The 27,780-nt window shown below is 47.6% G+C and overlaps 1 protein-coding gene across 1 annotated transcript in view; it reads right to left on the minus strand.

Moving 5' to 3' along the window:
• The window catches only part of LATS1 (large tumor suppressor kinase 1), a 115,396-nt gene extending 88,710 nt beyond the window's left edge, over positions 1-26,686 (minus strand). The window contains exon 1 of the mRNA XM_088456203.1: positions 26,583-26,686. The gene's annotated coding sequence lies outside the window, so the exon portion shown is untranslated. The remainder of the gene's footprint in view (positions 1-26,582) is intronic.
• Positions 26,687-27,780: the final 1,094 nt, after the last annotated feature.

Consider the following 27,780-nt stretch of genomic DNA (forward strand, 5'->3'; position numbering starts at 1 on the left):
GTCAACACAGCCCCCTGCTTCTCACTACTGTCCCCTGCATTTCACCACAGCATTCTATATTTACAACATACCTCTGCATATCACCACAACCCCCTGCATCTCACCAGTGTCACCACAACTCCCACTGCTGCTGCCAGGCCACTGGGATGTGCTGGGAAGGGCAGGAAGATCAAGGATGAGAGATTTGTAAGCATTACCAGCAGCATGTCCCCGGGGCTGGGGCACCTGTGCATATTTCTGCAGCCTCCATGCGCACCCCTCCTCAGCTGCAGAACATGGCGATGAGCAATATCCTTACAAATTTATATAGAAAAATAAAGGGAATTCCTTCATAACACCAAGTTTATATAGTGGAGGGAAAGAGAAAACCACTGATGAAATAATATAAACTAGTACCACGTTCTGAACTGAAATCAAGGGAACCCTGTCCATGTTGGTTATCTTACAATACAGTTTTTTGCTATACGGCATGTACCATTTCCTTTTACCTGGGTCCCAAGATGGTCGACAAAATACACCTCAATCCAAATGGATAAAATGTAACAATTTATTAGGACAATAAAGCCCATAAAAACATACAGGGAAAAAAAATTAATGTAATCCTAAACACTCATTCCATCTAGCATGAACAGAGTACAAATAAAGAAGGACACAGCGCAAAAACCTATGTATTAACAAATCAGGTTAAAATAAAAATAGTTTTAATATCACACACTAAAGTAGTAATTACACACATTTAAGGGACAATAAAAAGCAGAAAGAAGTTACCAGATCTTGCTGCCTGGCTACCAGATTTTGCAGTGAGGGAGGAAGCAGATCCTCAACAGCACCCGAGGAGATTTGTGCCTATAGAATTGCTGCGTTCATTTCATGCACAGGAGTGCATGTGCTGAGTGTCGTTTGCGGTGACTGCTGCGCCTGTGTCCGTCCTGATCTGCGCTGACTGCTCCTGTCCGTCCCATCCTGTGCTGTGCTGACTCCTCCTATCCTGCTCTGACCCATGCTGTCTATCTCAGTCTACTCTGATCCTCCTGTATGTCCCGTCTGTCTAATGTCGCCCATCTCTGGCTGCATAGAGCTCCCTGGTAATAGGGTCTATGTGTGGCCAGGGATTGTGGAGCGTCTTCAGAGGGATAGTGGTGTGACCACGAGGGGATAGAGGTTCTATTGTACTTTCTGGCACCATTGTTGGGGTGGGGGATGGAGAGGGGGAGCTGTGCAGAGCAGGGAGGGGGCCTCCATGTTACTATATCCATTCAACTGCGACCATTTTGTGGGCTAGTATAGAGCGTATAACAGTTGCATAACACACACACACACACACACACACAGCTGTGCTCCTCATTCATTCCTGTTATTTATTTATTTTTATTTTTTTTGGGGGGGGGGGGGGTGTTTCATGATCTGGCTCCTACACTTTCATCCTGGCTCCTAGATTTTAGAAAAATTTTCAAGCCCTGCACTAATACCAGCATATCCATATCAAATGATGGAAGAGCCATAAAGAAGGTCAAAACATAGATATAATCAGTGGTTTACCAACAAACGATGAGTCCACATAAGCTAGAGGCCTGCAGTTCTGCCCTCCGTAGGAGGTCTCCTATCAAGCTTATTTAATGGTAGGAAGATATCCCGATTGGTTTACATATAAAAACAGCTCTAACCTATGTGCCATTTTGCTGGAAGTCAAAAAAAGTGAGAGCTATAAAAGCATAATCAGCTCTCACCATGTGCAAGTTGGTCCAGTCAAGGGGTATAACATTGGGACCTCTGTTCATAGTACAGCAGCTTTGAGCGGCTATGTACGCTTCTGATGGTCCAAGCTCACATGTGATCAAGAGCCAGAACCTGCTGTGCAGTCTGGCTGGTGGAGAGCACTGTGGAAAGGTCCCGCTCCTGCTGGAAGACACGGCTGAATAGAAGACTAGCAACAGGCGCGAAAATGTTGCTGAACAGTCAATAAGTGTGGCTATAGCTGGTTCAGTGACAAACTTTTCTGCAGGAACGGATGCAAAAGACGGTCCCTGGCACGTTGCCCCGTGGAGGAGCCACAGTTAGCATGTCGACAGTGACCTTGTCGAAATTCATCATGACTACATGCTGACATGATAGAATGTCATCCTAATTTCCCTGGTGGCCCAGCAGTCACCTGGTTCCTATGGCTGCAGTGACTCCAGCTGCAGCAGTCAGTACACTCTGACTGCCACAGACACCACATGACCTACTGTTAACTCTAGCCTATGTGACTAACTTTAATCCCCCCTACGCCTAACCTCCCCCTAGAGTCTAAACCTCCCAGTGGTGCCTAACCATGTCGACATTCAGAGGATATTGACATGTTGGACCAGATCAACATTCTAGTGTCAACATTATTAGAATTGACATGGTAACTATCAACAAGTTACATTTATATGTGCTTAAATGTGTGTGTGTGTGTGTGTGTGTGTGTAGGGGTAAACTGCATTTAGTTATTTAAAGGGCCGGTACAAGAAATTTCACCCTATTACCCCTGGCTCCTCCCAACAGAGTCCCATCAGGAGGGGACTGCTGGGACTGTAATAGCAGTGCAGATCTGCGCCAGGCCGCCAGCTGATTGCTGCTGGTGCACCAGCAGCCCAAACATGGAGAAAGTGACAGTCAGGGACAGATGCATTTCAAATATGGCACCGGCCGCTAGCCAATCAGAGCTCGCAATACAGCAGCCAATCAGGAGCGGCCACGAGCTCCAACTGGCTCGCAGCCATTGCCATATTGGAAATACCACAGCTGTTTCTTTAGGTAGTGTTCACTCTAGGTCCGGCGGCAGGCAGAACGCCGGACCTAGAGAAAGGGAAATTCTACGCGCGTCGAAGGCGTATGCGCGGCCAATGAAAATGGGGCGTTTCTGTAGGACACGTCCTTTTTTCGTCACTCTTGGGGGCATGCCGGGCAGCCCCCCAAGCGCTGTGGTCACTGAATTGATGCCGGGCGCATTCCATTCACCAGTGGTGACCACTGCACCACTGTTTTCCCCACCCGCGGTAAACTGCAACTCCCGGGAGGTGACAGATATAGGGCAGGGCACCCTGCTGAAACAGCCTAGCGGGAATGCTATGTAGGTCTGGACTGCTGATGCACCAGGTGCATTCATGTACATGGAGTTCCTGAGCCTGCCCTGAGCCCCCCACTCCAGGAAAGTCATGCTGGTAGAAATGGGGCACTTAACTGTGTGGGTGCCGACTTATCCTGAGAGAGCTGCACATCTCATCCTCCAAACTGAACACACCCTGCCTCTCACCCTGGGGACCCAAATCAACTTCACCTTGGAGGTGACAGAAGGGTGTTACAAGTGGTGAGTGACCTCATCTCCCTTATGGGCGCAGTTAAGCCCACCTCACACCTGTGGTGTGCTTTGATTGCTGATATATTCATTTTTCCCCACATCAGCTGACACAAATGGTGCTACATATGGGGGTAGAGAGTCACTTTGCTAACCAGAAGTGAGCAACTGAGAGTGATTAGGGTTGGATTAAGGTGTGGGGGTCCCTCCAGGGCAAATAATTTGTGGTGGACTCACTCCTAATAAAACCGCTCTGCATCCAACCCACCTTCACGCATCTACCTTACAACAAACCCTATAGATGTCTAGCCATCCCTGTTCCCACAGGTCCAGCGCTCCTTCCCTTGCATCTCCCCTTGGATCAGCCCCCCAGTGTTCCCGGTGCTTCGATCTTCCAGTTGCAGCAATCCCATATCCAGATATCACTGGTGAATATCCTATATATTGCCCCCATCACCCACCTTTCCCCTGTGCCCTTGACAAACCGCTTTTCCGCTCTGGCTTTTCCAGTGTATTTTATGTGGAAAATATATTACACATATACATACACATACACACACACAAGATGACGGCGGCACTCGGTGCAGAATGAAACACACTTGCAACAGTGATAAGAGAAACCGACGAAAATGCTACTGGCATTGAAACGTTGGGTTTCTTTAATCACTGTTGCAAGTGTGTTTCTTTCTGCGCCGATTGCCGCCGTCATGTTGTCTTATTTATGCAGCTCTTCATTGATGGTCAAGTAGGAGGGCACCGGTATAGTCATTTGTTCCGATTTTGAGGAGTGCTGCCTGCTACTGGACTAATATGTGTATATATATATATATATATATATATATATATATATATGTGTATATCTATATCTATATATCTATATATACACATATACACACACACACAGTCAGGTCCATAAATATTGGGACATTGACAGAATTTTCAGGTTTTGGCCTCTATTCACCACCACAATGGTTTTGAAATGAAACAAACAAGATGTGCTTTAACTGCAGACTTTCAGATTTAATTTGAGGGTAATTACATCCAAATCGGGTGAACGGTGTAGGAATTACAACAGTTTCAATATGTGCCTCCCACTTTTTAAGGGGCCAAAAGTAATGGGACTATCAACTCAAAAGCTATTTAATGGATAGGTGTGGGCTATTCCCTAGTTATTTCATTATCAATTAAGCAGGTAAAAGGTCTGGAGTTGATTCTAGGTGTGACATTTGCATTTGGAATCCGTTGCTGTCGACTCTCAATATGAGATCCAAAGAGCTGTCACTATCAGTGAAGCAAGCCATCATTAGGCTGAAAAATCAAAACAAACCCATCAGAGAGATAGCAAAAACAGTAGGTGTGGCCAAATCAACTGTTTGGAACATTCTTAAAAAGAAAGAACGCACCGGAGAGCTCAGCAACACCAAAAGACCCGGAAGACCACGGAAAACAACTGTGGTGGATGACAAAAGAATTATTTCCCTTAAAAACCTCTTCACAACAGTTGGCCAAATCAAGAACACTCTCCAGGAGGTAGGTGTATGTGTGTAAAAGTCAACAATCAAGAGAAGACTTCACAAGAGTGAATATAGAGGGTTCACCACAAGATGCAAACCATTGGTGAGCCACAAAAACAGGAAGACCAGATTAGAGTTTGCCAAACAACATCTAAAAAAGCCATTACAGTTCTGGAACAACATCCTATGGACAGATGAGACAAAAATCAACTTGTACCAGAGTGATGGGAAGAGAAGAGAAGGAAAGGAACTGCTCATGATCCAAAACATACCACCTCATCAGTGAAGCATGGTGGTGGTAGTGTCATGGCGTGGGCATGTATGGCTGCCAATGGAACTGGTTCCCTTGTATTAATTGATGATGTGACTGCTGACAAAAGCAGCAGAATGAATTCTGAAGTGTTTTGGCCAATATTATATGCTCATATTCAGTCAAATGCTTCAGAACTCATTGGACGGCGCTTCACAGTGCAGATGGACAATGACCCGAAGCATACTGCAAAAGCAACCAAAGAGTTTTTTAAGGCTAAAAAGTGGAATGATATGCAATGGCCAAGTCAATCCCCTGACCTGAATCCGACTGAGCATGCATTTCACTTGATGAAGACAAAACTGAAGGGAAAATGCCCCAAGAACAAGCAGGAACTGAAGACATTTGCAGTAGAGGCCTGGCAGAGCATCACCAGGGATGAAACCCAGCGTCTGGTGATGTCTATGCGTTACAGACTTCAGGCTGTAATTGCCTGCAAAGGATTTGCAACAAAGTATTAAAAAGTGAAAGTTAGATTTAGGATTGTTTAGTTTGTCACATTACTTTTGGCCCCTTAAAAAGTGGGAGGCACATATAGAAACCGTTGTAATTCCTACACCGTTCACCTGATTTGGATGTAATTACCCTCAAATTAAATCTGAAAGTCTGCAGTTAAATCACATCTTGTTTGTTTCATTTCAAAGCCATTGTGGTGGTGAATAGAGGCCAAAATCTGAAAATTCTGTCAATGTCCCAATATTTATGGACCTGACTGTGTGTGTGTGTGTGTGTGTGTGTGTATGTATATATATATATATATATATATATATATATATATAGTGTTCCCGCTAGGCTGTTTTAGCGGGGCGCGGCGCCCTGCCCTCCTTCTGGAGGGCAGAAAGCAACCTACCCTCCAGGAGGAGGGCAAAAAGCGCCCTGCCCTAACAGCCTGCGGGAGCCGTTCTCACCCGTGACCCGGTCACCGCCGCATGCGCCCGGCGTCTATTCTCCCTTTCTGCAGCGCTTGGGGGCTGCCCGGCATGTCCGTAAGCGCCGGGCACGCCCCCAAGTATGACGAAAAGGGGGACGCGTCTTATAGACACGCCCCCTTTTCGTAACCACGCGCACAACATTGCCCTCTCTAGCTCCGGCGCCCTGCCTGCCGCCGGAGCTAGAGGAAACACATATATATATATATATATATATATATACACATACATACATACATACATATACATACACACACACACACACACACACACACACACAGTGGGGCAAAAAGTATTTGGACAGCCACCGATTGTGCAAGTTGTTGCACTTTAAAAGATGAGGAGAGGTCTGTAATTTCCATCATAGGTACACTTTAACCGTGAGAGGCAGAATTAAAACAAAAAATTCCAGAAATCACATTGTATGATTTTTAAACAATTTATTTGTATATTCTTGCGGAAAATAAATATTTGGACACCTACCAACCAGCAAGAATTCTGGCTTTCACAGACATGTTACTTTAGGAAGCTCATCTATCCTCCACTCGTTACCTGTATTAATGGCATCTGTTTGAAATAGTTAACTGTATAAAAAACACCTGTAAACACCCTCAAACAGTCAGACTGCAACCTCTCCACCATGGCCAAGACCAGAGAGCTGTCTAAGGACACCAGGGACAAAATTGTAGACCTGCACAAGGCAGGGATGAGCTACTCGACAATAGGCAAGCAGCTTGGTGAGAAGAGATCAACTGTTGGCGCAATTATTAAAACATTGAAGAAATACAAGATCACTGACAATCTCCCTCGACCAGGGGCTCCATGCACGATCTCACCTCGTGGGGTATCAATGATCTTGACAACGGTGAGGGATCAGCCCAGAACTACATGGGGGGACCTGGTCAATGACCTCAACAGAGCTGGGACCACAGTCACAAAGGTTACAATTAGTAATACACTACATCATCATGGATTAAAATCCTGCAGTGCCCGAATGGTCCCCCTGCTTAAGCCAATACATGTCTAGGCCTGTCTAAAGATTGCCCGTGACCATCTGGATGATACAGAGGAGGTTTGGGAGAATGTCATGTGGTCAGGTGAGACCAAAATAGAACTTTTTGGTATAAACTCCACACGCCGTGTTTGGAGGGAGAAGAATGATGAGTGGCGTCCCAAAAACACCATACCCACTGTGAAGCATGGGGGTGGAAATATCATGCTTTGGGGATGCTTTTCTGCAAAGGGGACAGGACGACTGATCCGTATTACGGAGAGGATGAATGGGGTCATGCATCGTGATATTTTGGGGAAAAACCTCCTTCCCTCAGTAAGAGCATTGAAGATGCAACATGGCTCGGTCTTCCAGCATGACAAGGACCCCAAACACACCGCCCGGGCAACTAAGGAGTGGCTCCGTAAACAGGATTTTGGTACTTACCGATAAATCCCTTTCTCCGATTCCACAGGGGACACTGGAGGATTTCAAGACAGTGGGGGTATAGACGGTGCTGAGTGGAGCTAGGCACTTTAAATTTAAATGAAGTGTGACTAGCTCCACCCCTCTATACCCCCTATAGGCCAGTATTAGAACCGAGCCCGAGGGGAGCAGAATAAAAAAAAAGAATGACAGAAGAGGAGGCAAAAAGTAAACAAAACAACTGAAAGTTGAAAACAAAGCAAAATAGAATGAAACAAGAGACGACAAACATGTCTCTAACATTCATAACATCACCCTAGACAACAAACATGTCGCCAACAGGCATAACAGGTGTGGCAGGAAGAACAGCGCCGGGTGGGCGTCCAGTGTCCCCTGTGGAATCAGATAAAGGGATTTATCGGTAAGTACCAAAATCCTGTTTTCTCTTTCATTCACTAGGGGACATTGGAGGACTTCAAGACAGTGGGGACGTCCCAGAGCTCCCATCACGGGTGGGAAAGCGCAGAGAACCTGCAAAACAGACCGACCGTATTGCGCTGCAGAAGTCGCAAAGGTGTCAAATCTGTAAAACCGAACAAAAGTATGCCGCCCTTACCAAGTAGCTGCCCGGCATAGAGATTCCATAGAAACGCCTCGAGCTGCCAACCCATGAGGCACCCACTGAGCGAGTGGAATGTGCGGTAATGGAAGATGGAGGAGGTTCTCTAGACGAGGCCATATACGCCTGTCGTATGGTCAGACGAATCCATCAAGCCAGTGTCTGTTTGGAAGCTGGCCAACCCGGACGAGCAGCATCATACAAAACAAAGAGTATCTGTCTTGCGAACAGCTGCCGTCCTGTCTACATATATGCGAAGAGCTCTAACCACATCTAAGGATCTAGAAGAAGGAGAATCCTGTGTAAGAATCAGAACCACAATAGGTTGATTGATGTGGAAGGCCGAAACAACCTTAAGCAGAAAATCCATTCTGGTGCGTAGCTCAGCTCTATCCTCATGAAATACAAAATATGGTGGATGACATGATAAAGCTCCCAGCTCCGACAGCCTCCTGGCGGAAGCTAGAGCCAGCAGAAGTATCATTTCTCTTTCATCCACTAGGGGACACTGGAGGTGCTTACGCTGGGGTATAGAGGAGTGGATAATTGGAGCCGGCACTTAAAATAATTTATAAGTGTGAAGCTCCTCCCCCTCTATGCCCCATCAGCCCCCAGTTTAGAAAATGTGCCCTAGGAGCTGGTCACAATTTGCTGTGATCCAGCAATACATTTATTTATTATACTTTTTTTTTATTTTATACATCTTTTTACATACTGTAGGTACCCTTCGTCACCTCTTCAAAGGTGGGGTTCGGGTACCTGGCATCCTGTCTTATTAGAAGCAGGAAGGAGTGCACAGTGCTTACATCAAAAGCACTGACAGCTCCTTATTGCCACGGCACAGGAAGAAGTGCTGAAGCCGATTGCAGAGAGAGACCTCAGCGGGGACACACAGTGGGTATCAGCGCTGCACATCCCCCGGCTCCTGCCCTGCTACCCAGCGCTATCTCTGCACTTAGTAAGAAGTGCCTGCGCTGGGTTAGGAAGAGTAGCGCTACAGCGCGGCTTCCTGCTTTTTCCTCTCTCCACTGACAACACGCGCGGAGGGGGAGGAAATGACATGCAGCCATCTTTGAGGCATAAAAGGGGGGCGGTGCTTAGGCAGCGCGGGCTCTCTCTCTTCTAAGCGGCAAGCAGCTGTGTGAAACAGCGTGGCTGCCGTTTATTTATTATTACTAATGCTGCATCTCTCCTTCAAACAGGAAGTGTGCAGTTTTTAACAGGATCCTTGGCAAAGGAATACACAGATGGCTGACCTGACTACATCCCTGGTACAGAGGCTGTGTGTATCACTGGGGTGTCAGCAGGGAATCTGATCTGTGGGAATGGAGTGGGGTTTACTCCTCCTCTGTGTCCCAAACCAGCCTGCTGTTTATTCTGTTATTCTGTCTATACTCTGTCCTTCTGTGTGGAGTGACTGTTGTATATCCATGTCAAACAGAACTAAAGCTTCTCAGAAAATGTTTGTCTGTTCAAAGTGTAACAACAAACTAACCAAGCCGCATGCCGCTGGGTCCACGTTATGTGATGCTTGTATAGCAATAGATCCATCTATGGCTATTACTGCCTCACCTGCTCCTCCATGGGCCGCTGACATGGTAGGAGTTATGTCAGACTTAGCGTCAGAGTTAGCTGAGGTACGTAAGTCTCAACATCCCTGGGTGGCGGGGCTAACAGTCTCTAGACACCTTGGTACAGGTTATGGGCACAGCGGCAACCGCACACTCCACTTCCTACCAGAGACCGACACAGAAGCGTACTCTCACGACTGTTCTCCAGTCGGAGGAAGAATTCCTTACTATGGAGGATACCGAAGAAGGGGAAATGGAGGAAGCGTTACAAGACGATACCCCTCAGGAGTTAGAGTCCACCTCTCCCGGGGTGGACTCTCTAATTTTGGCGGTCAGAAGGACCCTGAATTTACCTGAGGATATAATTCCTGCACACAGACAAAAAAAAAAAAAAAAGAGATTTGCCCCCCAGCACACTGCAGCAAAAACAATACTTAAATCCTACATGATAATAGCGATTCAGAGGTATTAGTTACATACATTTGCAAATATATGAATAAGCGCCAGGCCAATCATCAAGGCTCCTCTATACTGGCATCCCTAACATTAAGGGGTTCACGCCTGAGAAGCAAGGCACCCCCAAAAAATTCCAGCCAAGGGCCATCCCCAGGGCATCACACGAAAAAGGGAAAAAGGTGATAGTGAAGTGTAAAGGAAAGATGTGTAAGAATAAATCAATATCACCTTTTTCGTGTGATGCCCTGGGCTGGAATTTTTTGGGGGTGCCTTGCTTCTCCGACGTGAACCCCTTAATGTTAGTAGCATTCCCGCTAGGCTGTTTTAGCGGGGCACGGCGCCCTGCCCTCCTTCTGGAGGGCAAAAAGCACCCTGCCCTCCAGGAGGAGGGCAAAAAGCGCCCTGCCCTAACAGTCTGCGGGAGCTGTTCCCACCCGCGGGACGCAGTGTCCCGCAGGTGGACAAACATGCGGTGACCCGGTCACCGCCGGAGAATAGACGCCGGGCGCATGCGCCCGGCATCTATTCTCCCTTTCTGCAGCGCTTGGGGGCTGCCCGGCATGTCCATAAGCGCCGGGCACGCCCCCAAGTATGACGAAAAGGGGACGCGTCTTATAGACACGGCCCCTTTTCATAACCACGCCCCTTTTCAGCGGCGCACGCACAAGATTGCCCTCTCTAGCTCCGGCGCCCTGCCTGCCGCCGGAGCTAGAGGGAACACTAGTTAGGGACACCAGTATAGAGGAGCCTTGATGATTGGCCTGGCGCTTATTCATATATTTGCAAATGTATGTAACTAATACCTCTGAATCGCTATTATCATGTAGGATTTAAGTATTGTTTTTGCTGCAGTTTGCTGGGGGGCAAATCTCTTTTTTTCTGTGTTCAGTGTAAACCCCGCCCTTTACAAGCACCTGTATTATGCAATTAAGCTGATTTGAGCAACTACCATATGTTTTTGCGATATAATTCCTGCACCACAGGAGCTTGAATTATTTCAAGAACAACCTAAGAGCTCAGCGGTTTTTCCGTTCTCACAGCAACTTCAGCAACAGCTCTCGGTGGCCTGGAAACAGCCGGATAAGCGGTTCCAGATTCCGCAACGGTTTTCATCTAGCTACCCTTTTCCATCAACCATGATGGAGAAGTGAGAAACACCTCTCCTCCAGTAGATGCGTCTGTCTCCCATCTCTCAAAGAAAACAGCACTCCCAGTTCCAAAAGATCCGTGGGATCGTAAGTTGGAGACAACGCTAAGATCTATTTATACTGCAGCAGGTGCTCAACTTAGGCCCACCCTTGTTACTGCTTGTGTTAAAGCGGTGGTTTGCTGGGTTGACCAGTTGATTACAGGTTTGGACTCTGGTACTTCCAGAGCAGAGTTACGTCTACTAGCAGAACACATCCGTGAGTCTGCAGTTTACATGGGAGAAGCTTCTAAAGATATCAGTCAGATTAGTGCTCGCATATCTGCTTCGGCGATTTCGGGCTGCAGAGCCCTCTGGATGCACGCTTGGCAAGCTGACGCAGAATCCAAGCGTGCTGTGGAGGGTTTACCATTCAATGGCGATATGCCGTTTGGCCCGGAATTAGACAAATGAATATCCCAGGCCACGGGGGGTAAGTCTTCCTTCCTCCCGTCAACTACACCGGCTCCAAGAAAAGCTTACACTGGGCCTTCGTTTCATTCCGTTCGTGCGCCACATTCCTTTCGTGGTAGAGCCAGAGGGGCTCCCTCCCAAGCAAGAGGCGGCAGAGGTAAAGGCCGCCCACACACGATTGCACGCAGACAGGAGCCTAAGCCAGCTGAAAAACAGGTGGCATGACGGTCTTCCGTCCCACCTGGGACCACCAACAGTGGGTGCCCGCCTGCAAAGATTTCAACATGTTTGGAACCAGACGTCTCCAGACCCGTGGATCCCAGACTAATTTCCCTGGGGTACCGAATAGACTTCGAGGTCCCCCCTCCACCTCGGTTCTTCACTACAAGTCTGCCCATACCTGCAGACAAGGCCAGAGTTCTACAGGATGCTATTCAGTCTCTAGTAGTATCATCTGTGCTAGTTCCAGAACATCAACGAGGTATGGGGTTATACTCAAACCTGTTTGTAGTACCCAAACCGGATAGATCGGCCAGGCCCATCTCGAACCTCAAGTCATTGAACCTGTATCTGAAGATGTATCAGTTCAAAATGGAGTCTCTGCAGTCCATTATTGCGAGCTTGGAACCAGTAGAGTTCCTATTATCCCTGGATATCAAGGATGCCTATCTCCATGTTCCCATCTGGGAACCACACCAAGCCTTTCTGCGTTTCGCCATATTGAAGGATCATTATCAGTTTCGGCCATTGCCGTTCGGGTTATCCTCGGCTCCCCGCATCTTCACCAAACTCATGTAAGTCATGATTGCTCTCCTTCGGTCATCGGGAGTGAACATAATCCCTTATTTGGACGATCTGTTACTCAAAGCGCAATCGGTATCTCTTCTTACAAGTCATGCCTTACTGACATATCAGACTCTAACCCAACACGGTTGGATAATCAACTTCAAGAAATCAAACCTCAATCCGTCCCAGAAGCTCCTGTTTCTGGGCATGATCTTCGATACGGCATCACAGAGGATCTTTCTTCCACTAGACAAAGCCCGGGATATCCGGTTGTTAGTTCAGCTGGTCCTCAGACCAAAGAAGGTGTCCCTCCTTCTTTGTCTGAGTCTCCTGGGGAAGATGGTAGCTGCTTTCGAGGCACTACAGTTCGGCTGGTTCCACTCCAGGGTGTTTCAGCTGGACCTACTGACACAGGGGTCAGGGTCTCATCTGCTTCTACATCGATAGATCCGTCTGAGCCCAGCTACAAGAGTGGCCCTTCTCTGGTGGACACAATCCAACAATCTTTTAGCGGGCCGGAGATTCGGAGTGTGGGACTGGATCATCGTAACAACGGATGCCAGCCTTCGAGGATGGGAAGCAGTAGTCCTCGATTATCACTTTCAGGGTCGATGGTCCCCTCTAGAACAAAAGTGGCCCATAAATGTGTTGGAACTCAGAGCGATCTACAATGCTCTGATAGAAGCAACAGAGTTTCCAAGGACTCGTCCGGTAAGAGTTCAGTCCGACAACACGACGGCCGTCGCATACATCAACCGCCAAGGAGGGACTCGGAGTCGCATGGCCATGCGAGAAGTAACTCAGGTGCTCAGGTGGGCCGAGAGCCAGTCAGTAATCCTGTCGGCGGTATTCGGAGAACTTGGTTCGCGGACCTTCGATCCCTATTGGCAGACGATCCGTGGCCACTTCCTCTGTGTCCGGATCTGCTACAGCAGGGTCCTTTCGTACACCCCAACCTAGCGCAACTGCGTTTAACGGGGTGGCTCTTGAAACCGATATCCTAAGATGCAGAGGAATCCCAGACTCTGTCATTCCCACCATGCTACGCGCCAGGAAGCCAGTTTCGGCTGCGCGTTATCATCGCATCTGGCGTTCTAGTATCTCGTGGTGTTCCAGTCAGGATCTTCCATCTAGGACTTTTCGGTTGTCCCGGTTTCTGCTTTTTCTTCAGACTGGTCTGGATTCTGGCCTTCGGCTTGGAACTTTAGAAGTGCAGGTTTCTGCCCTTTCCATTTTCTTTCAACGGAAATTGGCCCTCATTCCTGAGGTGCAGATGTTTCTTCAGGGGGTTTTGCGTGTGCAGCCTCCTTTTGTACCTCCGATAGCTCCCTGGGACTTGAACTTAGTGCTTTTGTTTCTTCAGTCGTCCATGTTTGAACCTTTGGAAGAGGTTGATATTAAGTATTTGTCTTGGAAAACGGTCCTCCTCCTGGCTCTAGCTTCGGCTCGTAGAGTTTCGGAATGGAGTGCTCTGTCCTATAAGCCACCTTACCTTGTGTTTCATGCTGATGGGGCGGAATGCCAGACGGTAGCCACCTTCCTTCCCAAGGTAGTGTCGGCTTTTCATATTAATCAGCCTATTGTAGTACAGTCTTTGGTGGAGGACTCTGGTGGTTCTTCTACCTTGGTTGTGGTTAGAGCTCTCTGCATCTATGTTGACAGGGCTGCTTCCGTCCGTAAGTCTGAGTCGCTTTTTGTCCTCTATGATGCGATTTGGAGTGGTTGGCCAGCGTCTAAGCAGACTCTGGCATGTTGGAGCCGGCTGACTATTCATCAGGCTTATGTTGGTGCCGACCGCCGGCCTCCTTCGTCCATTTCGGCTCATTGGCTCATTCCACACGTTCAGTTGGTGCGTCATGGGCGGTCGGTAGAGGAGCCTCCACGTCACAATTGTGCTGTGCGGCCACTTGGTCTTCAGTTCACACGTTTGTCAAGTTTTACAAATTTGATACGTTTGCTACTTCGGCATCCCGTTTTGGCTGTCTTGTTCTGCAGGTGCCGCAGAGCACTCCCGTCCGAGGGGAAAACTTTGGAACGTCCCCAGCGTAAGCACCTCCAGTGTCCCCTAGTGGATGAAAGAGAAAATGGGATTTTGGTACCTACCGGTAAATCCTTTTCTCTGATTCCACAGGGGACACTGGACGCCCACCTCTGCGCTCTTAGCCTGCCTGTTTGGTTTGTTACATATGTTGTATGTTTTGATTGTGTGTTCTCTCCCTTTTACTCCTCTTGTTCTCCATCTCCTCTCGGTCTCCATTTTCTAAACGGGGGGCTGATGGGGCATAGAGGAGGAGGAGCTTCACACTTCTAAATTATTTAAAGTGCCGGCTCCAATTATCCACGCCTCTATACCCCAGCGTAAGCACCTCCAGTGTCCCTTGTGGAATCAGAGAAAACGATTTACCGGTAGGTACCAAAATCCCATTTTTCCATGAAAGATACTTCATTTCCACCGACTCCAAAGGCTCGAACAGCGAAGACTGCAAGAAAGACAGGACAAAGTCCAAGTCCCATGGAGCTGTAGGAGGAATAAAGGGTGGTTGTAATCTAACCACACCCTGCTGAAAAGTTTGCACATCCGGTACTAAGGCCAATTTCCTTTGGAAGAAAACAGAGAGTGCTAAAATTTGTACCTTCAGAGATCCCAACCGAAGGCCTGCTGAGAGACCTGCTTGCAGAAAAAGCAGAAATCTGGGAAGACTGAACTCCGTAGAAGGCAGAACTCTACGTTCGCACCAGGTTACATATGCCTTCCAAATACGATGGTAATGCTTGGAAGTAACTTCCTTCCTGGCTCTAAGCATCGTAGGAATCACCTTGGAAGGTATCCTATTACGTCTTAACATGGCCCTTTCAACAACCAGGCCGTCATACGTAGCTGATTTAAGTTTGGATAGAGTAAAGGACCCTGAATGAGCAGATCCTCTCTGAGTGGTAAGGGCCACGGATTGTCTACCAACAGGAGCTGAATGTTGGAGTACCAAGCTCTGCGAGGCCAGTCCGAAGCTATCAGCAGGACCTTGGCCTGTTCCCTTTTGATGCGTTGAAGGATTCGAGGGAGAAGGGAAAATGGAGGAAACAAATAAATGAATTGGAACCGCCATGGTGTTGACAGTGCATCCACAGCCACCGCTTGTGGATCCCTTGTTCGAGAGCAGTAACGGGGCAGTTGATGGTTCTGCCTGGATGCCATGAGGTCGACCTGCTGAAGACCCAACCGTTGGACCAGCTGCTGAAACACCTGTGGATGTAGAGTCCATTCTCCTGGATGTACATCCTGACGACTGAGGTAATCTGCCTCTCAATTTTCGACGCATGGAATGAAGATTGCCGAAATCGACCTTGCGTAGCTTTCCGCCCAGATCAGAATCCTGCTGACTTCCTTCATGGCCGCACGAGTTCTGGTGCCTTCTTGTTTGTTTATGTATGCCACTGCTGTGGCATTGTCGGACTGGACCCTGACTGTTCGGCCCCTCAGAAAGTGAGCTGCTGTCTGTAATGCATAGAAAACTGCTCTTAGCTCCAATATGTTGATTGGAAGACTCGATTCCTGTGCTGTCCAGCGTCCCTGGAAGTGATGCTTCAGAATTACTGCCCCCCAGCCTCTTAAACTCGCATCCGTGGTAAGAAGCGTCCAATCCCACTCTCCGAATCTCTTTCCCTCCACAAGGTGAACTGAGTTTAGCCACCACAGTAGCGAAATCCGAGACTTGGGTTGTAACCTGACTCTTTTGTGAAGAAACAGGTGGGATCCCGACCATTGTGATTGGAGATCTAGCTGAGATCTAGGTCTGGAGTGAAAACGACCGTACTGAACAGCCTCGAAGGCTGCCACCATCTTCCCCAGAAGGCGGATACATGCATGAACCGAAACCTGCCGACGTCGAAGGACCAACCTCACCATCTCCTGAATGGAAGTTATTTTGTCCTGGGGAAGGAACACCAGTTGAGACACTGTCCATGATCATTCCTAGAAACTGCAATCTCTGTGTCGGTTGTAGATGCGATTTGGGAAAATTCAGGATCCATCCATGACGAATGAGGAGGTTGTGCGTCACAGTGATGTCCTGTAATAGTTGATCCTTGGAATTCGCCTTCAGGAGTAGGTCGTCCAGGTATGGAATAATAGTGATTCCTTGTTTCCGAAGGAGACTCATCATCACAGCCATAACCTTTGTGAATACCCGTGGGGCCGAAGATAAGCCGAAGGGCAAGGCCTGAAACTGGAGACCGAACTGCGAATCTCAGGAAAGCCTGGTGAGGTGGCCTAATGGGAATGTGCAGGTAGGCGTCCTTGATATCTAGAGATACCATGAACTCGCCCTCCTCCAAGCCTGCAATTACCGACTGAAGAGTCCATCTTCAACCTGAAGATCCGTCCGTAAGTTTTATTCCTTTAAGTTTAGAATGGGTCTGACCAAGCCGTCCGGCTTCGGAACGACAAAAAGACTGGAGTAAAATCCTTTTCCCTTCTGATGACTGGGGACTTGGATTTCCACTTTCATGGACAGAAGCCTGTCTATTGCTTTCTGTAAGACCACACTTCTGTCGTTGGAAACTGGCAAACCTGTGGTAAAAAAACGAGTCGGGGGTTGCAGTTGGAAATCTAGCTTGTAGCCCCAAATTATTAGATCTCGGACCCAAGCATCCGCACAGGTTTCCGTCCAGACCTCGCTGAAGTCCCGAAGACGCGCTCCCACTCTGGGGTCCCCCAGGTGAGAGGGAAGCCCGTCATGCACTGGGTTTAGAAGTGGACTTAACTTCCTGTAGACTCGAGCCTCTGGTGGCTGCGGTTCAACGCCTCTGGTACCACGGGACGTTAATGATCCTCTGAAACGACCACGTGAACGACTCGGGGCCCGAAAGGACCGAAACGAAGGTCCTGAGTAAGATCATCTAGGTGGAGGAGCTGCAGATGGTAGAAAAGTGGATTTACCTGCAGTAGCCTGAGATATCCATTTATCTAGTTGTGCCCCGAATAGTACATGTCCAGTGAAAGGAAGTGCTTCCACAGCCTTTTTGGATTCCGCGTCAGCCTGCCAAGTTTTGAGCCACAGCGCCCGCCGTGCTGAAATTGCCAGAGCTAAAGTTCTGGAAGCAATAGAACAAACATCCTTAGACGCTTCTCAAAAGGTAAGCTGCCGCTTCACCTATATGTTCTGCTAATGGAATGAGTTCCTCCATAGCTAGTTGATCTTTCATTCCGTCCGCCAATTGCTTAGCCCAAATTTCGATAGCCTTGTTAGTCCAGCAGCTATCGCTGGACAAAGAGTCACCCCTGCAGCGGTGTAAATGGACTTAAGAGTGCTCTCCAGTCTCCGATCGGAAGTGTCCTTTAAAGACGTGACTCCAGGAACAGGGAGGGTAGTTTTTTTAGACAATCGCGATACAGATGAATCTACCGTAGGGGGGATTTTCACAAGTCTTTCTATTATCTGCTGGAAAAGGGTAAAAAGATAATAAACCCCGGGACATCTGAAACTTTTTATCTGGATGTTCCCAGGCTGTCGTTAGAAGGGAATCCAGCTCTTCCGATATAGGGAAAGCCGTAGCTTGTCTTTGTTGCTTAAGAAAGAAAAACTGTTTTGCAGGACCCGAGTCCTCTTCCTGTATGTGCAATACCTGTCGTATTGCAGCAATCAAGGCTTCTATTCCCTCTGATACCTGTTCAGGATCAGACTCCAGAGGCTCTTTAGGCGAATCTGGGGCATATTCACCCTCTTCTAATTCGGGCATATCCTCCTCCTCTGGGTCATCCCAATGGAGGACTGAGGGTAACAGTCTCTTTTTAGAGACCTGCGGAGCGGACGCCATTGTCATGGCTTTGGAAATCCCCTCCATAGAAACAGCTAGGGATCTCGCCCATGCTGGTTCCTCTGTAGTAGCTGACCTGTAAGCCTCTTTCTCTGCGAGAAGCCTCCAGTTCAGCCGAGAGAGAGGACATAACAGATGTAACCTGCGTCCAAGACGGTGGTTCTGACATCTCTGCAGATTGCTGATCCGTATAACAAACGTCACAAGATCTGGAGGTAGATGACTGTCCCTGTGTAAATTTTACTCCACACGCTTTGCAGGTAAATAACTTTTGCGAAGCCTTAGACCTGCCAGTCATGCTACATACAAACCCCACACAAACCACAAAGAGGTTAAGTGACATGGTAAGAAAAACAGAATATACTAGGGTACAGAGAGATTGGAGACAGTCACACTTGCCCACCACAGTGCTCCTAGCAGTGCCAAAACGCCAGGCAAAGACTAATTATTATTATCCTCTCTGTCTACATCAGCCTAAACCCCTGATGTGATACATACAGGTCCGTGTAGGCTGTCCAATGCTGTCGCTCCCTGTAATGGCCGCCAGAAAACTGCATGCAGTGACACGCTGGGGCTGATGGGAGGCAGGAGGAGGAAGTCGGAGCTAAGCTCCACCCCCCCGCATTATAGCGCCGTTATTATAAACTGGCGCGTGTACCCAGTATAACTGTTGTGTGTGTATATATACTGCCTGTGTGCAGTATTGCTGAGCCGCCTAATGCCGGGAAAACACCGGCTACCCTGCTTGTCAGGGAGCCGATGCATACAGGAAGCCACCTGTGTAGCGCTAATCTGGCTCCCTGCTAATCAGGGAGCCAGCTGTCCTGATAGAGACGCGCTGAGGCTGTACCGCCGTCAGCGCGCTCTGTGGGGGGGGTCTGTGAAGTCACCTCTGATAGAGCTAAGCCGGCTTCCCTGCTAATCAGGGAGCCAGCTGTACTGACACACAGACGCAATGGTGGCTGCGCTGCCGTCGGCGCATCTCTGTGTATGAGAAGCCGCCTCTGATCCCGCTAAGCTGGCTTCCCTGCCAATCAGGGAGCCAGCTATACTATCATCGCGCTGGTGGCTGAGCCGCCGGCGCGGATCGCTGTGGGGCCGCCTATTGAAGCACTGAGCTGGCTGCCCTGCTAATCAGGGACCCAGCTGAACTAATACCTCTCGCCGGTGTCTGAGCCGCCGGCGCAGTATAGGGGCCACCTACAGTAGCAATAAGCTGGCTGCCCTGCTAATCAGGGAGCCAGCTGTACTCACAGGGAGACGTGCTTCCTGCTGCTGCCGGCGGCTGGCTCTGACTGAGGTCTCTGACTGAGGTCTCAGGTGTCGGGGATCCCAGGCGAAGGGCATGCACTTGCGAGTGGGTCCCCTCCGGCAGCGTCCCACGTAGCAGACAGGCAGTTTCAGCTACTGCCTGTTTGTCCTCAGATTTTTACACCTATCCTAGCCCTAAGAGCAGGAGAGATCTTTTTTGTGACCTGCTCCCACTCGGGCACAAACTAATACTGGCCTATAGGGGGGTATAGAGGGGAGGAGCTAGTCACGCTTCATTTAAATTTAAAGTGCCTAGCTCCACTCAGCACCGTCTATACCCCCACTGTCTTGAAGTCATCCAGTGTCCCCTAGTGGATGAAGGAGAAAGAAGCATTTCAAGGTCCTGGATTGGCCTAGCCAGTCTCCAGACCTCAACCCAATAGAAAATCTGTGGTGGAAGTTGAAAGTCCGTGTTGCCCGGCAACAGCCCCACACATGACACATCTAGAGAAGATCTGCATTGAAGAGTGGGCCAAAATACCTCCTGCAGTGTGTGCAAACCTGGTCAAGAACTACAGGAAACGTTTGACCTCTGTAATTGCCAACCGAGGTTACTTTACAAAGTATTGAGTTAAACTTTTTCCAAATTTTTTTTTCAGAAAGAATATACAAATAAATTGTTTAAAAATCATACAATGTGATTTCCGGAATTTTTTGTTCTGATTCTGTCTCTCACAGTTGAAGTGTACCTATGATGGAAATTACAGACCTCTCTCATCTTTTAAAGTGCCACAACTTGCACAATCGGTGGCTGTCCAAATACTTTTTTGCATATGAGAGAAAAAAAAAAAAAAAAAAATAATAATAATAATAAATATATATATGTGCGGTGACCCGGTCACCGCTGGAGAATAGACTCTTAGGGGCTGCCCGGCGGGTCCGTAAGTGCCGGGCACGCCCCCGAGAGTGACAAAAAGGGGACGCGCCTTATAGACACTTCCCCTTTTCAGTGGCGCACACAAAGCTGCTCTCTCTGGTGCCCTGCCTGCCGCCGGAGCTAGAGTGAACATATATATATATATATATATATATATATATTCCACCTAATATACACTGAAAGCCAATATTATTTACATCACCACCCACCTCTGTCCTCATTCTCCCACGAGGGCCCTGCCTATTTTGTCAGTACCGGACCCCACAATTTCTAAAGGCAGCTCTGCCTCCCAATGCCGACTTCCCAAACACACACACACACACACCACACACACTTGCCTTTTTAAAATATTATTAGTGTTATTCTAACACGGATTAACAAAAATTATATTAGATTAAGCATTAAGTGATATTGAGAAACCAAATTAATAGTTAAAATATTTCTTATATTCATTCGGAAAAAGGGGGGCCAGACTGCACCCTAAATATAAAAACGGGTTGGGTAAGGGATACCGGTGCTCAGGATCCCAGCAGTCAGTACCCCGACAATGTTGGGATACAGACACCTGTCTGTAAGTATCCTAAACCTAACCCTACCTCCCCACACACACCAAACCTAAACCTCCCCCTAGTGCCTAACTCCCAACCCTCCCCCTAACCCCACATTTTACCATCAGGTAATGCTGAGACTTGGAATTTCATGCAAAAAAAATAAAAAATAAGAAGAAAATGTAGGTGCACATTCTAAGCACAAAAAACACTGATAATCAAAACTTTTAAATTAAACTCTAACAATTAATATGGTTTTTAAATAAAGGTTCTTAATACATCATGACAGGTTCTCTTTAGAAGAGCAGCAGTTTACATCTATCATTGTGTTTGCATCACTCCCATAAAACATGCATGAACAGGATCAGGGAAGCATCTATACAGGATGTTTACAAGAAAGACCAGAGCTGCCTATATTGGAGTAGAGGTTCTCACATAAAGCAACCCACAAAGCAAATGCAAGTGTTGATGAAAATGATTGCCTCATGCTGCACAAACATTCCTTTGTTCACAGTCTCTTACTGGGTTTTAAGTCTAATCCTACATGTACCTAATGAAAGGTCACTCAGACAACAAACCAAACCAGAAATTAATGTACAAAACATGATTCCTTTTTATGTTTTAATGAACTTGCTTACAAGGGGGCATAACAGAGGGTATCTATAGAGATGCTGCAGTAAAGTTAAGTACTACTCACAGGACAAGACATACACAATAATCTATCTAGAGACAGCCCACCATGTCATCACATTTTGCAAATACTAATTGGGCTACAATTAGAGGACACTGATGACATTGAGTTGAGTTGATGTGGATCACCAATAACCAAAATATTGCATTTACCAGCCCCTCTTCTTGCTAAAAGGTCATCTCTAGAAACATACAGAGTTGCACATCCTGTTAAGCAGAACACCAATGTTTCACTCCAAATTATATCTATATATAATGTGACATATATACAGTCATGTGACCCTTGTAATCTCTCGATTAGAAGCCTGTCAGATGAGAAAGGCTCTACCCTCCATTATTATGGTGATGCTCAGTGGTCGAGTGCTCCTGCCTTATGGCTGAACGCAGCTCCACTTATCTAAATAAAAAAATAATAACGTTAAATTGTGGGTTTTACTTCATAGCATTTGTGTCTACTCTTTAGGTTAGTGGTTTTGTGTTCTCATTGACTTTTTCAATCTGTGAGGATTTTTTTTTTTTTTTTTATTAAAAGCAGATTATCTCACATTATATAGTCATGTAATGCCTCAGTTACATATAATACCCTTATAATTTATAGTAGGGGGATGCAACATCCCTCCCAGTCATATGTAAACATGCTCTCAGATTACAACAGCTCAAAAATGCAGCCTAGTGAGATGGGGCAAGCCTGACCTCACTGGAGGAAGATGGCAATTTTTCTGGTTCAGTTGCAATTTTAAGATCTTTTGTTTAAAAAGTGTTACAATAAATTGCAAATCCTCTGCAAAAAGCTGCAGGGATATTAGAATTAGTTATCTTGCTTTTCTGCAATGGAACATATTCAATCTGTTACACAATGGCAGGTAGGTTGTTTGTTTTGTTTTTTACTCCGTTTTCATAATCAATTAGCGAAGAAAAGCCGTTTTTTTCCGAAAAAATTCCCACCGGTAACGTCATTTTGCCGGTGGAAACTTATTCCCGTATTCAACTGTGGCGACTTTTCGCTGGTGCGAAAACACAATGGGAATGTACCTGGCGGAAAAGTTTTGCCTCTGAATGAATAACTGACGAAAAAAGTGCAGAATTGAGGTTTTGGGGTGCAAAGGTGGGGAACCACCCTACACCCTTAGGACAGGTCCCCAAAAGGTAAACTGAGTAAAAAAAGAAAAGAAAAATTAAAAGAGCACCCCAAAAATTGACTTTGAATAAGGGGTCGAAAAAGATCAAAGTTGGGGTACAAACTCAAAAACTAGCGAAATAGACTTTGGGGGGGGGGGGGGGGTCTGCAAGTATGGTGGATGTTTTTTTTTTATATAATTGCAGGTGTTTGCTGAAGGTGCATTTTTTGCGCTTTATAAACCATGACTTTAGCGATTTTTAACTATGGTTACACCCATTTTCAAGTACCCCAAATTTGACAGGACTACTTATTTTCACCCCCCCCCCCAAAAAAAAAATGCTTAATGCTATTCTTCACCACTTCTGCAAAGATGCTATTATGGAGAAAAATACAGCACTTAAGTACCCCAAATAACTTCAGTAGGGCTAATCGGGGACATCTACATTGGTCCCCAATGTTAGTGTATCTTTTTCGGGGACGTCAGCCTGATTTCTCCAATCCTGCCAACACTTTTCGCCTGTTTGAGTTTCACCGAGACGTGTTTTCACGTCCTTTGGAAAGGAATACGGGGATAAGCGGGGAACCGCACGATACTTTTCCGCAGGCAAAACCAGCAATTGCAGAGAAAAGTCCGGCATGCGAAAAGCACGGGACTTTTCGCACCTGATTGAATATGCCCCTATGAGTGCATTAACCCATGTGACATTCCCAGCTAATATCGAAATCAACTAAACCATTAATTCAGGTTTTATATCCACAGTTTGAGTTAAATACAGGTTGAGTCTCAGATATCCAAAATGCTTGGGACCAGGGATATTTTGGATAACAAAATATTCCGTATTTTTGAATATTTGCAAATCATAATGAAATATCTTGGGAATGGGACCCAAATATATACACAGAATGCATTTATGTGTTATATACACCTTATACACACAACCTGCAGGTAATTTTATACAATATTTGTAATAATTTGTGCCTTAGACAAAGTTTGTGTACATTGAACCATCAAAAATCAAAAGGTTTTATTTTCTCAGTCAAGCCAAAAAACTTTCAGATTTCGGAATATTTGCATATGGGAGACTCAACCTGTACTAATCTATCTTTTTATTGCTGCAAATTACTATTTTATTTAAGGGTCCATATCGGAGTGGTTTTCAAGGTCATATGTATGCACATAACAGCAGATTATATAGATGAACAAAATACAATAAATATAGCACTTATGGTTCAAGTGAAAGTAAAGAGCATCCAACAAAAGGGATGATGTAACTTTGGATGCATCTTGACTCAAAAACACAGGTGTAATATGTGCTCTAAAAACACCTTGTACAGTTTGCGGAGCTGGTCAAATCTCACAATACATCCAGCTCCATAAGGGTAGCATATGTGCCAGTTTTACGCAAGGAGAGAATAATAATAAACGCACTAGATTGACGGCAAGTTCATCGCAGTATATGCGCCTGGCTCTTGCCAGATGTAGCTTGACAGTCTTAATAGTAAATTTATAGAACAGACAATATTTGACTTTAAAGGAAGTACATATAAAAAAAAAGAAACAGTATTTTATAAAAGCACTAAGTTCAAATAAAAACAAACATACACTGTCTTCCCTGCTTTTTTGCCACAAACCAATTGTAAATATCAAATAAATAATACAAATAAATTGCAACAGCACACGAACAATAGGAATAGTATCAGTGGGACAGATCAAGAGCCACACAGCCAATCAGAACCAGCAGCGAATCGCCATATTCATCAGTGTGTATTTTATATCAATGTTCAAGACCCGCGAGAAATACACTTCCTTACAGGTACATATGCCTTAACACAAAGGACTTTATTCAGACCCGGTCGCAAGCGCTGAGCGCTCGCAACCGGGTCGATGCTTTGGTCCTGCGCACGCACAAATAGTTAAAACAATACATGACTAAGTAGTTATCTGCACAATTTCATATCTCTAGATTATGTATCTCACACCTATCCTTAACATTGCAAAAGACATTTCAGGATTTATACAAATATGTATATTTCCATATATGAAGGTTGATATACAGTTTTCACAAAATGCAGAATCTTACTTTACAATGTTTGAGAAGGCATCCAATTGTAAAATAGTACTATAATGATGTATTATCATGTACCAGCTACAAATGCACTTGTTATTAACAAAGTTGAATTGAAGCACCAAATAAAATGGAGACTTGGGGTACCAGAACTGCATACCTCTGACAAGACAGCCAGCCAGAACCGCACACCCCTGACAAAACAGCCAGAACCGCATATCCCCCACAGCCAGCCAGAGCCGCATACGCCCTCACAGCCAGCCAGAGCCGCATACGCCCTCACAGCCAGCCAGAACCGCATACGCCCTCACAGCCAGCCAGAACCGCATACGCCCTCACAGCCAGCCAGAACCGCATACGCCCTCACAGCCAGCCAGAACCGCATACGCCCTCACAGCCAGCCAGAACCGCTTACGCCCTCACAGCCAGCCAGAACCGCTTACGCCCTCACAGCCAGCCAGAACCGCTTACGCCCTCACAGCCAGCCAGAACCACACACACCCCTGACAAAACAGCCAGAACCGCATATCCCCCACAGCCAGCCAGAACCGCACACCCTTGACAAAACAGCCAGAACCGCATACGCCCTCACAGCCAGCCGGAACCGCATACGTCCTCACAGCCAGCCAGAACGGCATACGCCCTCACAGCCAGCCAGAACCGCTTACGCCCTCACAGCCAGCCAGAACCGCTTACGCCCTCACAGCCAGCCAGAACCGCATACGCCCTCACAGCCAGCCAGAACCGCATACGCCCTCACAGCCAGCCAGAACCGCATACGCCCTCACAGCCAGCCAGAACCGCATACGCCCTCACAGCCAGCCAGAACCGCTTACGCCCTCACAGCCAGCCAGAACCACACACCCTTGACAAAACAGCCAGAACCGCATACGCCCTCACAGCCAGCCGGAACCGCATACGTCCTCACAGCCAGCCAGAACGGCATACGCCCTCACAGCCAGCCAGAACGGCATACGCCCTCACAGCCAGCCAGAACGGCATACGCCCTCACAGCCAGCCAGAACCGCATACGCCCTCACAGCCAGCCAGAACCGCATACGCCCTCACAGCCAGCCAGAACCGCATACGCCCTCACAGCCAGCCAGAACCGCATGCCCCTGACAAAACAGACAGCTTGAACCACATGCGCCGTGACAGCCAGCCAGAACCGTATACGCCCTCACAGCCAGCCAGAACCGCATACACCTCACAGCCAGCCAGGACCACATACCCATCAGGACATATGAAAAGTTTCTACATTCAGACTTCACAAAAAAAATACTAAACTAATCAGTCCTGACATGACTGCACTGTTGGATAAATATAAAATATGTTGCATTACTCATGAAGTCTACTCCTATATTAATCCACATCAGGCTACCACAGGTGAAAGTCCCCAGACCACTGAAAGCATAATTTGGTAGAAACATAGATAATGTGGCACAGACAGCATCTTTTTTTTTCCTTCACAAACACGGTACGTAAGATGAAAATACAGAATGCCAACTGGAGGTAAATTCCCTATATACTGTATACACAGCGCATACGTGATCTTAACAAGACAGAGGGACAACACATAGGAGTAATTGAACAGCACAGGGCAGATATTGAGGTGTCAGTGACAATAGGGATCACCTATAGCAGCAGCTACAGCTCGTCCGGTTCCTCTCCGGTCCACCCGGGCTTCTGAGTGCTGCTGTAAACGGAACCAGCGATCCTGCTGCCTGAAGTGCCGAGCCGCAAACGTCACTTCCGCCCGGACCTGTCCCACTCAGCTCCCCACTTGTATTGTATTTCCTCTTCGTGAAACAGGCCCATCTACGTCAGCTATGACGGCGAACAGGGGACGTGGCTTGCAGTGTGACGTTTGAATCGGGGCGTGGCTTGCCAGGGCGGGAATGATTCGAACTCCGGGAAGCGCCCACCGATGAGAGCGGAGACTCCGGGGCTATACAGGGCCAGGTCTAATGGGCCGGAGAGCTGAGAGAAGGGCGGCTGCCGCACCCCGCCAGGGGCCACAGGATCCCAGCACCCCCAGCTGAGTGATCCGGGAGCGCCACCCACAGTGGACCCTTTATTCAGGGAGAGAGCAGGAAGTAGAGCTCGGCTTCCCGCTCCCACAGTTTGCCGGGGTGTCCTCTGATAACTCGGCCGTGCGCCCGACCCCTTACACTTCGGACATTAACGGCCGGGCGGCGCCATGGGTCTGCGTGGCGGGCCTCACCCCACCGACACCCTGCAGCTCACCCCGGGGTGGATCGGAGCACAGAGCGGTGATTACCCGGGAAGCCCTGTACCCCCTGCGTGTGTGTGATACCCTGTACCCCCCTGCCCCTGTGTGGGGGCCACCCTGTACCCCCTGTGTGTGTGTCACCCCCCGCGCCCGGGACACCCCATACCCCCTTAGTAAATAGACCCCTTGTTCATCAGGACACCCAGTGTCTTAACTAGGGGTGGTCATCCAGGGGTAGAGCCCTGGGCACCATCGGACCGATGAAACGTGTGGGCACCGTCAGTAGCGGTCCAGGTCCACTTCAGTTACTTTTGTGCAGACTGCAGTGAGTGTGGTCCACACTACACAGTAACAAACACCATCGCCGGGATGTACATACGTATTACATGGCAGCAGTGTGTTTGTTTTATGAGTCAATGGGAGTCGGACAGACTTTCATTGGCTGCTGCACCCACGGTTGTAACTATTTTCCCTTTGTGGAACAGACTCACGTCAGATATGACAGCGGACATGGGGGCGTGGCTTTGAGTGTGCCATTTGAATCGGGGCGTGGCTTGCCAGGGCGGGAATGATTTAGACAGTCTCTAGACAACAGCGTCA

This window comes from Taudactylus pleione, unplaced genomic scaffold, assembly GCF_031769625.1.
Source record: "Taudactylus pleione unplaced genomic scaffold, aTauple2 ptg000006l, whole genome shotgun sequence".
NCBI classification, from domain to species: Eukaryota; Metazoa; Chordata; class Amphibia; order Anura; family Myobatrachidae; genus Taudactylus; species Taudactylus pleione.